The sequence below is a fragment of the Oncorhynchus gorbuscha genome, linkage group LG01 (genome assembly GCF_021184085.1).
Source record: "Oncorhynchus gorbuscha isolate QuinsamMale2020 ecotype Even-year linkage group LG01, OgorEven_v1.0, whole genome shotgun sequence".
Classification (NCBI taxonomy): domain Eukaryota; kingdom Metazoa; phylum Chordata; class Actinopteri; order Salmoniformes; family Salmonidae; genus Oncorhynchus; species Oncorhynchus gorbuscha.
Genome location: NC_060173.1, coordinates 108,958,175 through 108,973,490, shown reverse-complemented (window position 1 = coordinate 108,973,490; position 15,316 = coordinate 108,958,175). Strand labels below are relative to the sequence as shown.

At 40.8% G+C, this 15,316-nt stretch overlaps 1 protein-coding gene across 1 annotated transcript in view; it reads left to right on the top strand.

Annotated features, from left to right (window-relative positions):
* Positions 1–4,153: 4,153 nt before the first annotated feature.
* LOC123989302 (SH3 domain-binding protein 4) overlaps positions 4,154–15,316 on the top strand; it is an 81,164-nt gene continuing 70,001 nt past the window's right edge. Inside the window, exon 1 of the mRNA XM_046327940.1 lies at positions 4,154–4,273. The gene's annotated coding sequence lies outside the window, so the exon portion shown is untranslated. The remainder of the gene's footprint in view (positions 4,274–15,316) is intronic.

The window sequence follows — 15,316 nt, the reverse complement described above, 5'->3', positions numbered from 1 at the left end:
AGCTTTAGGTAAGTGATACATTCATTTGGAGATGATATTCAGCCATTGGGCAATAAACTCCAAAGCACCTCTACAACTCCAGAGCACCCCTACAACTCCAGAGCACCCCTACAACTCCAGAGCACTTCTATAACTCCAGAGCACATCTACAACTCCAGAGCACCCCTACAACTCCAGAGCACCCCTACAACTCCAGAGCACTTCTATAACTCCAGAGCACCCCTACAATCCAGAGCATATCTACAACTCCAGAGCACATCTACAACTCCAGAGCATATCTACAACTCCAGAGCACCCCTACAACTCCAGAGCACATCTACAACTCCAGAGCACATCTACAACTCCAGAGCACCCCTACAACTCCAGAGCACCCCTACAACTCCAGAGGACCCATACAACTCCAGAGGACCCATACAACTCCAGAGCACATCTACAACTCCATACTGTGTGAGGTAAAGTGAATGATCGGGACTCTCTCCTTGCCTCATAGGGGGGAAAGCAAGGCCTTGGGGATTCCTCAATCAATATTTAATGTTGTTTTTCAGCATTTCACTCAAGGCAGGCCTTTTTCTTTATTGCGAAGCGATAACTGCTTTTATTACCATTTTGAAAAGTGTTCCAATATTATCTGCGTTAAAGCATGTCCGCTGTCTCGCAGACTACTTAGGCAAGAGGAGACTAAGGCTGTGTTTAAAAAGGCATCCCGATTCTTGATCATTTTTCCACTAATTGGTCTATGACCAATCACATCAGATATTTTCACGTCAGCTCTTTTTCAGTGCTTATCTAATTAGTAAAAAGACCATTTATCATGAAAATAAAAAGATCAGATTTGGGCTGCCTGTCTAAACGCAGCCATACAGAAACTTTTGGAGGTTGTAGGATTATTTACACTGCAGCACTCAGTTCTAAAGGTAGGTATTGTGTGTGTGTATGCGTGTGCCTGTGTGTGTGTGTGTGTGTGTGTGTGTGTGTGTGTGTGTGTGTGTGTGTGTGTGTGTGTGTGTGTGTGTGTGTGTGTGTGTGTGTGTGTGTGTGAGGGGGGGGGGGCTACATTTTATTCTACCGTACCTTGTTAATGACCTAATTCAATTAGAGTAAAGCAGGAAGTGGAGAAAAGCACAATGTGTGTTGCTTATCAATGGCTGTGGAGGGGTTGGTGTTCCTGTTCTTTGTGTGACTGCTTCCACCTTTTCATCCAGACGTGGTACAGTAGTTTCCCTCTCTTAGGTTATGCCAGATGTAATGAGTTTTTTAAAATGGCCATGTTTATGATTGTTCACCACTTTATCTTGCCTATGCTGCTCTGTACCATCACTCATTCATATATCTTTATGTACATATTATTTATCCCCTTACACTGTGTATAAGAGAGTAGTTTTGGAATTGTTAGTTAGATTACTTGTTGGTTATTACTGCATTGTCGGAACTAGAAGCACAAGCATTTCGCTACACTCGCATTAACATCTGCTAACCATGTGTATGTGACAAATAACATTTGATTTGATTTGATTTGTTGTTGTTTTATGTCCTCAAATTCAGCTATGAAATGTGCTATTGAATATACTACAGTATGGCTGGACTGTCGTTCGACAATTTACCAATTTCACACAAACAATCCTTTAACCTGTAGACGTTTACTCGCAGGACAAGAACCGATACCGAAAACTGAGTCAAACACTTAGACATGAGTGATGACACTCACAGTTTATGCTCCAACATAAGCAAAACCACAAACCAGTTTTGAGGACATGACAGAACACGTGCTCCCCACTGCGTTGTGTAATTCTGCCCATGCACATATTGCACCTGAGCAGCTCCACCTCCTTGCAAGGGTCACATCCACAAGTACAGTGGAATGCCCATAATAGTGTCAGTTGTATCTGTATAACGGATTCATTAGCTAATCAATCACACAACATCTATTAGATCAATCACACAACTGACAATATTTTAATCTGAAATGCAACAATTACTATGTGAAACAAGACTAAGATCAACTGTACATCAACTTGAATACCACACTCTCTCTGCCAAGGAAGACAGTGGTCCCACCCAGAAACACTTCCATTGAATTTAATTTTGATTGAATTGGGCTTTCAGTCCGTAGAAATAGAATAGGTATATATCTATGCCTCAGACTTTACACAGGAGGCATCAGGTGTCTGTCTTCCTGTCTTTGTTCTGTGAGCTCAGTTCCATTGCTGGCGCAAGCCTGCTGCTGTTGTATGTTTAACTAGCAGTTCTGTCACTCAGGATGTGGTGTCAGACAAGCAGCCAGGTCCCACTCTCTGGTTGATTAGACACTGGCTCCCAAAGCCAATTACACAACACATCCCTAACTCGTCATCTATCAGCCGACCCAGCTGATTTAAAACGTTTGTATAATTTCAGCCAGTAGTTTTAAAAGTGGTGCTCATGAGCCAACATTTTTGTTGTTGTTGTGTACTACGTCATCCAAATGTGTAACACGTGTCATCCATTTACCTACCATGTGTCATCCAATTGTGTACTACGTCATCCATTTACCTACCATGTGTCATCCAATTGTGTACTACGTCATCCATTTACCTACCATGTGTCATCCAATTGTGTACTACGTCGTCCATTTTGTATGATATGTTACGTCCTGCAATTTTTAGCAATTCTTATTATATGTTATTATGTGCTGCTAATGTCTAGTTGATTAACCTACATGTCACATTGGTTTTGCAAACACCATTTGCATATCGTCAGATAAGCCTATTTTGCCAAATTGCAGCCAAATAGGTTCTGTTACTCCTGCATACTCCCAAAAAGGCCTTCGCTTGCAAAACAAGAAAAAAAAGTAGTATTGCTGTTGTTTGTCCCTCTTGAGACACCATAGCAACAACACAACCAGTACACTTCCTCTCTAAGATAAATCAAGTAATCTGCAATGAATTTTGACGTTTTCTGCCAAGGAGGTCTTAGTCGCAAAATGTTACATCAAAATTTGACATCCAGCTAAGATGTTTGTTGCAGTATTTCTCAAGTGAAAAAAAGCTGCATGAAAACTAGTCGTCTCTCGTTGAATGACAAACAAACACTTAATTGAAGAATCCTGTCCATTGTTCCCGCTCTTACTGGGAGTAGTACTGTTGACCAATCACAGATGAAGGTGAGTAGACTTCGGTCATCGAACTTCGACTTGCCTTAAGAAAAACATGTAGTGTGCGCAAACAACTGAAAAAAAAAACCCTGCCGAACACATAAACTAACCAAAAAGTCACAAAATGTGGTTATAATACTGTATAAGAACAAACTATTTCGATTGGGAAGCCACAGGCTTTATAACCTCCCTTGTCTGTCAAACACAGGTTTGGCCCTGCATGCCTTTATCTCACCTCATTTGCACACACTGTATATAGACTTTTTCTACTATATTTCTACATATTGACTGTATGTTTGTTTATTACATGTGTAACTCTGTGTTGTTGTTTGTGTCGAACTGCTTTGCTTTATCTTGGCCAGGTCGCAATTGTAAATGAGAACTTGTTCTCAACTAGCCTACCTGGTTAAATAAAGGTGAAATTAAAATATATAAATAAATGCCTGATCGGTAATCCGGCCATGGGTAGGCTACCCTTCCTTCCTACTATCCTCACTCACACCTTCCCATAAACCCAGAATGGGCTGCTAATGGTTAGCAATACACAATATCATAGCCTACACTGCAAACAAATCAAGTAAAAAAAATCAAGTATGTTATTTAATGGAATTACTTGAAACTTCCAAGAACCTCTTTATTCTTCTCTCTTGCATAACATACAGGAATATTGGTTGGATGGTGTGATTCACTGAGAATAAAATGCAACCAGCCATTACCAAGACCAGTCATAGATAGGCTCTAGCTCCTGATAAAGTCCTTCTGTACTTCGTACATCTGATTTTGACATCCAATGGGTCTGTTTATGAGAACTATATGCCTATTGATCTTACAAATCTCTTCCGTGGTATTTTCAAACAGTGAGGTATGATGAGAATGAGAGTAGTAGGCCAGTATATTATATCTTTTTTTATGACATTACAGTAGTACAGTGAAAAGTAATCTGAAACTCCTAAACTGACATCATATCCATATGAAAGTACTCTGATCCAGGCCCCTCCCTCGCGGTGACATCAGCAGGGTCCTGCTCTCTCTTCCCATCGCCAAAGACTCACAAAGGACTACAACTGGATAGTCGGGAACTCGCAAAACTACGCCCGTTTGATGCATTTATTCCAAAGGATTTATTTAAGGGACTTTTACTAGGTGAGCTAAGATTTTAAAGTTCTTATTCCCACGTTTTCAAATGTTAAACTTATGCTCTCATCCAAACAGAAGTGCTCGCGTCGACAAAAACAGTTTGCATGATGTAGTTGCGTTCTCATAGTTTAGGAACCTCATTAGCTCATTTATGAATAACTTTAAAAAAAAATCCGAATGGAGACCGTAGTTGTGATGTTATTTTAATGGAAACTATTGTCATTTTTATGGTTGGATATTTTTACGAGCCGAAGGGGCAGTGTAGCCACTTAACTGACCAAAGGTGGGTGGGTTTTTCTGTCTTTGCGGTGCTAATTTGTAGTTCTTACCTACATTGTTTCTTCTTACCACGTCATGCACCCTATAAATCACTATATCTCTTTGCCTCCACACAAGTTTTGCTGCCAATTATAAAAACAGTTTTGCCTTGAGTAATAGCAGTCATAAATTGTCGAAATTGTCTCCACTCTCCATCACCTATTGAACACAACAATTTAAAACGTTTTAAGAGTGGTGCATTAGCAACATTGATGTAATGCAGTGACAGTCGGTGCCGATCAAGATTAGGGAGGACGATTTTTTTTAATGATCATTATTTCTATCACAATATATTGGATGACTGATTCATATTCCATTCACCCAGCTCAAGGCTACTCGAATATGCTATATATCCATCATGAGCTTATTACAACCTAGCCTACAACTGAAAGTTTATAAATAGGTGAACAGGTCTATAGATAAATTGGGAGTAATCAAGGTGACACATTCCATAATGCCTTGTATACTCTTTCCTGTATCGAGCTGATCTTGTCTGTAAACATTAGTCCAAACAGTTGAAATGAGAGTTTCTATTGGACAAATTAATATAGGACCCTCCCAGTTTCATTCTGTTTGCTTCAGTTTAAGAAACATTTTCGGCAGGAATGAATACACCCCTAATCACCTGCGTGCGCACACAGTTCTTTCGTTGCAGCCACATTCAGCATTATCACTTTGCTCAATGTAAACTCAGCAAAAAAATTAACATCCTCTCACTGTTTATTTTCAGCAAACTTAACATGTGTACATATTTGTATGAGCATAGCAAGATTCAACTAATGAGACATAAACTGAACGAGTTCCACAGACATGTGACTAACGGAAATTGAATAATGTGTCCCTGAACAAAGGGGGGTCAAAATCAAAAGTAACAGTCAGTATCTGGTGTGGCCACCAGCTGCATTAAATACTGCAGTGCATCTCCTCCACATGGACTGCACCAGATTTGCCAGTTCTTGCTGTGAGATATTACCCCACTCTTCCACCAAGCCACCTGCAAGTTCCTGGACATTTCTGGGGGGAATGGCCCTAGTCCTCACCCTCCGATACCAACAGGTCCCAGACGTGCTCAATGGGATTGAGATCCGGGCTCTTCGCTGGCCATGGCAGAACACTGACATTCCTGTCTTGCAGGAAATCATGTACAGAAAGAGCAGTATGGCTGGTGGCTTTGTCATGCTGGAGGGTCATGTCAGGATGAGCCTACAGGAAGGGTACCACATGAGGGAGGAGGATGTCGTCCCTGTAATGCACAGCGTTGAGATTGCCTGCAATGACAACAAGCTCAGTCCGATGATGCTGTGACACACCGCCTCATGATGGACCCTCCACCTTCAAAACGATCCCACTCCAGAGTACAGACCTCATAATCGTGGTATACAGTCTGATCTACCACAGCTGTCATCCAATTACCATTCAGGGCTCGAACCAACCAGTTTATAATTCCTTCTTGCATCTACTCTCCTCCTCTCACATTTTCCTTTCGCTTGTGGACTTCAGTGCACAACACAACAGCTGTCTTTGACCAGGTGCAAAAACCTCTTCAAGCCAAACCTTCATACCTTAACCGCTAACCACTACACAGCCTACATCATTGACACTAGGTCCTGGACCATACTAGTATCACAATACTTATTAACAAAATACAAAGCGAATTTGACTTTTTTCGGAAAATAGCCCTAATGAGAAATAAAGAAACAATATTTCCCAAGCTATAGAACACAGTACTTTACATACTGCAGGTTTTTTTGGTGGACCATAGAGTTTGGTCTGCTTCATGTTTGACTTTTTGCCATGGAACAAATATTGCAATAATAGATCTTTTGGTATCAAGATGTAACCATATTAACGTTATAGTCAACAAACTAGAACTAATGCGTTAGTAAACCCACGATCCAATAGCACTCCTCTATGTCTGAGTCGGGTTGTTGAGTAGGCTAGAGTAGCTGCATTGCCTAAGGGAAGGTAAACTAAGAAGAATAGAAAATACCACACAATAATAGCTCTCTTTCTCTCTGCTGCTTCTCCTTAATTTAAGAACTTAATTTGTTCATATCTGTTCAACTATTGTCTTTCTCTCTGAGTAAACTATTCACCACACTTTATGCACTGCAGTTCTCGCTTGCTGTAGTTTATTTGTTCAGTTCCAGGTTCCTTCACTGGTCCTTTCATTGGATGGACATGTCAGAGAGTGCTGTTGAGGCTACTGTAGAACTTCATTGCAAGAGAATATTTTAATTTGTTATTTGGTGAATATTTTTAGTATTAGTAGTTTTATCCAGAAAGGATTACTTTTTTAAATGTTTCACTATTTTTCTTTTCATAAAATTCACTGAGGAGGATGGTCCTTCCTTTCCTCCTCTGAGGAGCTTCCACTGACGGAATCAAGTCTCCCCGCCATTGAAAAGCTGGTCAAACAGCACTGGCTCGCATGCATGATATTCGTTGCCCATGGTATCAATCAAACCAACTCACACAACATGTAAATTAGGAGTTTGAATAGGAGTGAAATTGTGTCATATGGATATGGTGCACTTTCTCCTGTTAATTTTAAGTTTTCCCCGAACCTCATCCAATATTTCCTCGCAGGTCTCTGCGTTTAATTCTGAAGACTTGCTCGGGGGGAGAAGAGCTTCATTGGTCGGAATGTTAATTTATTCATTTAGAGCAGAGTGAAATCTCTTTACTCATCACTCTCCTCATTGACCAAGGCCTTGAGGAAGTGTTCAGTCAATGTGCTTCAAAAAATCTAATCACATCAACACGTGCTTTATAATTTATTTACATTTTATTTTTATTTTACCTTTATTTAACCAGGCAAGTCAGTTAAGAACACATTCTTATTTTCAATGGCGGCCTTATGATGTTGCTTCAATATATCCATATAATTGTCCTGCCTCATGATGCCATCTATTTTGTGAAGTGCACCAGTCCCTCATGTAGCAAAGCACCTCAACAACATGATGCTGCCACCCCCATGCTTCACTGTTGGGATGGTGTTCTTTGGCTTGCAAGCCTCCCCCTTTTTCCTCCAAACATAACAATGGTCATTATGGCCAAACGGTTATATTTTTGTTTCATCAGACCAGAGGACATTTCTTCAAAAAGTACGATCTTTGTTCCCATGTGCAGTTGCAAACCGTAGTCTGGCCTTTTTATGGCGGTTTTGGAGCAGTCGCTTCTTCCTTGCTGAGCGGCCTTTCAGGTTATGTCAATATAGTACTTCTTTTACCGTGGATATAGATACTTTTGTACCTGTTTCCTCCAGCATCTTCACAAGGTTCTTTGCTGTTGTTCTGGGATTGATTTGCATGTTTCACACCAAAGTACGTTCATCTCCAGGAGAAGGATGTCATATAGGCACTTGCTGTTAGTTCGGGAATATAAAATAACATATTTTCAATGCAAATGGGTCCAACATCATGTCATGATTTGTGATCCCGGATGCTTAAGAATTTGTATTTTTAGTAATTTTCTGTGATTGGGAATGTTTTTTTTCAGCTGTCAGGACACATCCCTATACAACTCAGCTGCCAGAATTAAATTTGAAACAACTCAGTTGGCTAGTTCAGCTGTATGTCAAGTAGTGGTTAGAGGTCGACCGACTATGATTTTTCAACGCCGATACCGATTATTGGTGGACCAAAAAAAAGCCGATACCGATTAATCGGTATTTACATATTATTATTTTTTTGTCATTTATTTATAATAATGACAATTACAACAATACTGAATGAACACTTATTTTAACTTAATATAATACATCAATAAAAATCCATTTAGCCTCAAATAAATAATGAAACATGTTCAATTTGGATTAAATAATGCAAAAACAAAGTGTTGGAGAAGAACGTAAAAGTGCAATATGTGCTATGTAAGAAAGCTAACGTTTCAGTTCCCTGCTCAGAACATGAGAACATATGAAAGCTGGTGGTTCCTTTTAACATCAGTCTTCAATATTCACAGGTTAGAAGTTTTAGGTTGAAGTTATTATAGGAATTACAGGACTATTTCCCTCTATACCATTTGTATTTCATTAACCTTTGACTATTGGATGTTCTTATAGGCACTTTAGTATTGCCAGTGTAAATAGTATAGCTTCTGTCCCTCTCCTCGCTCCTCCCTGGGCTCGAACCAGCAACACAACGACAACAGAGCAAGGTGAACAACTACTAGAAGGCTCAGAGCGAGTGATGTTTGAAACGCTATTAGCGCGTGCTAACTAGCTAGCCATTTCACTTCGGTTACACCAACCTCATCTCGGGAGTTGATAGGCTTGAAGTCATAAACAGCGCAATGCTTGACGCACAACGAAGAGCTGCTGGCAAAACGCACGAAAGTGCTGTTTGAATGAATGTTTATTCGCCTGCTTCTGCCTACCACCGCTCAGTCAGATACTTAGATACTTGTATGCTTGTATGCTCAGTCAGATTATATGCAACGCAGGACACGCTAGATAATATCTAGTAATATCATCAACCATGTGTAGTTAACTAGTGATTATGATTGATTGGTTTTTATAAGATAAGTTTAATGCTAGCTAGCAACTTACCTTGGCATACTGCATTCGCGTAACAGGCAGTCTCATTGTGGAGTGCAACGAGAGAGAGGCAGGTCGTTATTGCGTTGGACTAGTAACGTTGCAAGATTGGCAACTGCAACTGTAAAGTTGCAAGATTGGATCCCCCCCGTTCGGTATTTTATCTAACGGGTGGCATCCCTAAGTCTAAATATTCATGTTACATTGCACAACCTTCAATGTTATGTCATAATTCCGTAAAAATCTGGCAACTTAGTTTGCAATGAGCCAGGCTGCCAAAACTGTTGCATATACCCTGACTCTGCGTGCAATGAACGAAGGAGAAGTGACACAATTTCACCTGGAATATTAATATTGCCTGCTAACCTGGAATTATTTTAGCTAAATATGCAGGTTTAAAAATATAAAATATATTATTCTGTGTATTGATTTTAAGAAAGGCATTGGTACAGTCGTCCAACGATTGTGCTTTTTTCACAAATGCGCTTTTGTTAAATCATCCCCCAGAGTTGCATTGATTATATGCAACACAGGACACGCTAGAAAAACTAGTAATATCATCAACCATGTGTAGTTATTTAATTTTTTAAAACCTTTATTTAACTAGGCAAGTCAGTTAAGGACAAACCGTCGTAACAGTTAACTGCCTGTTCAGGGGCAGAACAACAGATGTACCTTGTCAGCTCAGGGGTTTGAACTTGCAACCTTGCGGTTACTAGTCCAACGCTCTAACCACTGGGCTACCCTGCTGCCCCATATAATGCGTGATTATGATTGATTGTTTTTTATAAGATAAGTTTAATGCTAGCTAGCAACTTACCTTGGCTTCTGCTGCATTCCCGTAACAGGCAGTCTCCTCGTGGAGTGCAACGGGAGGCAGGTGGTTAAAGCGTTAACTGTAAGGTTTCAAGATTGGGTCCCCCGAGGTCACAAGGTGAAAATCTGTCGTTCTGCCCCTGAACAAGGCAGTTAACCCACCGTTCCTAGGCTGTCATTGAAAATAAGAATGTGTTCTTAACTGACTTGCCTAGTTAAATAAAGATGAAATAAAAAATCTGGGAAATCGGCGCCCAAAAATACAGATTTCCGATTGTTATGGAAACTTGAAATCGGCCCTAATTAATCGGTCATTCCGATTAATCGGCCGACCTCTTGTCTCAACGTCAACAATGAAGAGGCGACTCCGGGATGCTGGCCTTCTAGGCAGAGTTGCGAAGAAAAAGCCATATCTCAGACTGGCCAATTAAAGATTAAGATGGGCAAAAGAACACCGGACAGAGGAACTCCATACAAAATCAGCCGTTTCCAGCTACATTTACATGTCATTTACATCATTAACGATGTCTGCACTGTATTTCTGATCAATTTGATGTTATTTTAATGGCACCCTAGTTCCAGAATCAATTCAACTTTCACCCGGGGAAGAAATATGCCCTCAGATGAATCTGATTCACTCATTCTGTTCTCTTTCCTTTATCCCATCTGCATTAGAGGGACTCTTGGGAGAATAATAGCAATGATCAGCCTTTAAAGTGTGTATAATGAAAATCTGAGTAGCAGCAGCATTTACGTTGCATTCGGGAAAGTATTCAGACCTTTCTCCAAATTTTGTTATGTTACAGCCTTTTCCCAAAAATTATTAAGTAAAAAAAAACATCAATGTACAACACAATGACAAAGCAAAAACATTTTTTCTTTAAATTTTGTGAATTTATTCTAACTTAAAAAACAGATTCCTTATTTACATAATTATTCAAACACCTGGGAGAATAATAATTAGCCTTTAAAGTGCGTACTTAAAATCTGCCTGTGGAACGGTATATCATCTCAAATGCTTGTCTTTTCCCATCATATGGTCAGTCACCTTCAAGCTTCATAATTAGTACAACATCTCTACCAATGTATTTTGCACAGCTGTTCATTCATCTTTATACAGTGAACAAAAATATAGACGCAGCATGTAAAGTATTGATCCTATGTTTCATGAGCTGAAATGTAAGATCCCAGAAATGTTCCATATGCACAAAAAGCTTATTTCTCTCATTTTGTGCAAACTTCAAATACAATTTTATTTGTCACATACACATGGTTAGCAGATGTTAATGCGAGTGTAGCGAAATGCTTGTGCTTCTAGTTCCGACAATGCAGTAATAACCAATGAGTAATCTAACCTAACAATTTCACAACTACCTTATACACACAAGTGTAAAGGAATGAAGAATATGTACATAAAGATATATAAATGAGTGATGGTACAGAACGGCATAGGCAAGATGCAGTAGATGGTATCGAGTACAGTATATACATATGAGATGAGTAATGTAGGGTATGTAAACATTATATTATGTGGCATTGTTTAAAGTGTCTAGTGATACATTTTTTACATACATTTTTCCATTATTAAAGTGGCTGGAGTTGAGTCAGTGTGTTGGCAGCAGCCACTCCATGTTAGTGGTGGCTGTTTAACAGTCTGATGGCCTTGAGATAGAAGCTGTTTTTTAGTCTCTCGGTCCCTGCTTTGATGCACCTGTACTGACCTCGCCTTCTGGGTGAACATGCAGTGGCTCGGGTGGTTGTTGTCCTTGATGATCTTTATGGCCTTCCTGTGACATCGGGTTGTAGGTGTCCTGGAGGGCAGGTAGTTTGCCCCCCGGTGATGCGTTGTGCAGACCTCACTACGCTCTGGAGAGCCTTACGGTTGTGGGCGGAGCAGTTGCCGTACCAGGCGGTGATACAGCCCGCCAGGATGCTCTCGATTGTGCATCTGTAGAAGTTTGTGAGTGCTTTTGGTGACAAGCCGAATTTCTTCAGCCTCCTGAGGTTGAAGAGGCGCTGCTGCGCCTTCTTCACCATGCTCTCTGTGTGGGTGGACCAATTCAGTTTGTCTGTGATGTGTACGCCGAGGAACTTAACTTACTACCCTCTCCACTACTGTCGTGGCCATGCACGCCTCCAACTCAATCATCAAGTTTGCAGACGACACTACAGTGGCTTGTTTTTTGTTTACATCCACCTGACAGTCGTGACATATCAAGAAGTTGGTTGTACAGCATGATCATTACACAGGTGCACCTTGTGCAGGGGACAATAAAAGGCCACTCTAAAATGTGCAGTTTTTCCCACAACACACAACGCCACAGATGTCTCAAGTTTTGAGGGAGCATGCCATTAGCATGCTGACTGCAGGAATGTCCACCAGAGCTAGAAAATGTAATGATCATTTCTTTACTATACGCCGCCTTCAATGTCGTTTTAGAGAATTTTAATGCACAGAAAAACTGTGCCAAGATCCTGTGGCCCATCTAAGGTATCTTTGACCAAAAGATGCATATCTTTATTCCCACACATGTGAAATCCATAGATTAGGGCCTAATTCATTTCAAATGACTGATTTCCTCATATGAACTGTAACTCAGTAAAATCATTGAAATTCTGGCGTTTTAGATTTTTGTTCAGTATAAAATAAGTAACTTATCTTGGAGCAACATTAATCCATGTTTTTGCACAAGACAGGGATCTATTTCATTGGATTAAAACGTTTTTCAGTTTGTGGGCCTGAGAAGAGTCTTGTTCTTTTACTTGGACTGAAGTTCATATTTAATAATGCATAGACTTGGTTAGTCCTTGTATGTTTTATTTAGTCACCCGGGGCAGAGCGTCTGCGTGCACTAACGGGTGACATGGAGATCAGTCTTTTTTTTATTTACATTTTTTGACCCCCTTTTTTTCTCCCCAATTTTTCAACGGGAGGCGACGGTTGAGTCATGCATCTTCCAATCTTCTGTTGAGTCACTGCACTTCCTAATACCCCGTCCTCTTAACCCGGAAGCCAGCCGCACCAATGGTCACTTGTATAATACCAAAGTCTCTGCCTACTTTCTGCTATTTCTCAGGTCACTTGTATAATACGAAGCCTCTGCCAAAGCATAACTAATTTTTCCGTCTTTCAGAGCTCTCTCTTGAGTGACAAATTATTTAAATGGAGTTCATTGTGTGAGTGAATGTGCATGTGATTCTAGATAAGCTGCTCCCACAGTGAGAACGTGCCTCTCCGCACTCTCTCTCTCTCTCTCTCTCTCTCCGCACTCTCCCTGTGGACATTAGTGCTGGGTCCAGCTGGTTATTTACACCGTCCTTTACAACAGAGGGCACACTGGCACAATTGGAATCAGACAGTGCAGCTTTGTTGGCCCCGGGGCACCCTGGGACCCTGTCTGACTCATGGATAATAGTCACTTATTGCCAGGTGTCACTCATAATAGAGGTTTGGTTGGGTCATTCTGTATTGTTCCATTCAGCCTGGGTTGTAAGTGATTGTGTTCTCTAAGTGTTGAACAGTTTTAATCAACAGTGATTTCTTAAGATGGAGGAGGCCGATCCCTCTAGTAGCTTCTGTTTGATTGTGTCCATGTTTCTAGTGCCCATCTCCACAGGGATGTATTAACTGGATTACCCAGGCAACACTTCTCTCAGCTTTGTTTGTGTAACATTAGCCCATCAGCTTTGTTTGTGTAACATTAGCCCATCAGCTTTGTTTGCGTAACATTAGCCCATCAGCTTTGTTTGCGTAACATTAGCCCATCAGCTTTGTTTGCGTAACATCAGCCCATCAGCTTTGTTTGCGTAACATTAGCCCATCAGCTTTGTTTGCGTAACATTAGCCCATCAGCTTTGTTTGCGTAACATCAGCCCATCAGCTTTGTTTGCGTAACATTAGCCCATCAGCTTTGTTTGCGTAACATTAGCCCATCAGCTTTGTTTGCGTAACATTAGCCCATCAGCTTTGTAACATTAGCCCATCAGCTCTGTTTGCGTAACATCAGCCCATCAGCTTTGTTTGCGTAACATCAGCCCATCAGCTTTGTAACATTAACCCATCAGCTTTGTTTGTGTAACATTAGCCCATCAGCTTTGTTTGCGTAACATTAGCCCATCAGCTTTGTTTGCGTAACATTAGCCCATCAGCTTTGTTTGCGTAACATTAGCCCATCAGCTTTGTTTGCGTAACATTAGCCCATCAGCTTTGTTTACGTAACATCAGCCCATCAGCTTTGTTTGCGTAACATTATCCCATCAGCTTTGTTTGCGTAACATTAGCCCATCAGCTTTGTTTGTAACATCAGCCCATCAGCTTTGTTTGCGTAACATTAGCCCATCAGCTTTGTTTGCGTAACATTAGCCCATTCAGCCCATCAGCTTTGTTTGCGTAACATTAGCCCATCAGCATTTCAGCTTTGTTTGCGTAACATTAGCCCATCAGCTTTGTTTGTAACATTAGCCCATCAGCTCTGTTTGCGTAACATCAGCCCATCAGCTTTGTTTGCGTAACATCAGCCCATCAGCTTTGTTTGCGTAACATTAGCCCATCAGCTTTGTTTGCGTAACATTAGCCCATCAGCTTTGTTTGCGTAACATTAGCCCATCAGCTTTGTTTGCGTAACATTAGCCCATCAGCTTTGTTTGCGTAACATTAGTCCATCAGCTTTGTTTGCGTAACATTAGCCCATCAGCTTTGTTTACGTAACATCAGCCCATCAGCTTTGTTTGCGTAACATTATCCCATCAGCTTTGTTTGCGTAACATTAGCCCATCAGCTTTGTTTGCGTAACATTAGCCCATCAGCTTTGTTTGCGTAACATCAGCCCATCAGCTTTGTTTGCGTAACATTAGCCCATCAGCTTTGTTTGCGTAACATTAGCCCATCAGCTTTGTTTGCGTAACATTAGCCCATCAGCTTTGTTTGCGTAACATCAGCCCATCAGCTTTGTTTGCGTAACATCAGCCCATCAGCTTTGTTTGCGTAACATTAGCCCATCAGCTTTGTTTGCGTAACATTAGCCCATCAGCTTTGTTTGTAACATTAGCCCATCAGCTTTGTTTGCGTAACATTAGCCCATCAGCTTTGTTTGCGTAACATTAGCCCATCAGCTTTGTTTGCGTAACATTAGCCCATCAGCTTTGTTTGCGTAACATTAGCCCATCAGCTTTGTTTGCGTAACATTAGCCCATCAGCTTTGTTTGCGTAACATTAGCCCATCAGCTTTGTTTGCGTAACATTAGCCCATCAGCTTTGTTTGCGTAACATCAGCCCATCAGCTTTGTTTGCGTAACATCAGCCCATCAGCTTTGTTTGCGTAACATTAGCCCATCAGCTTTGTTTGCGTAACATTAGCCCATCAGCTTTGTTTGCG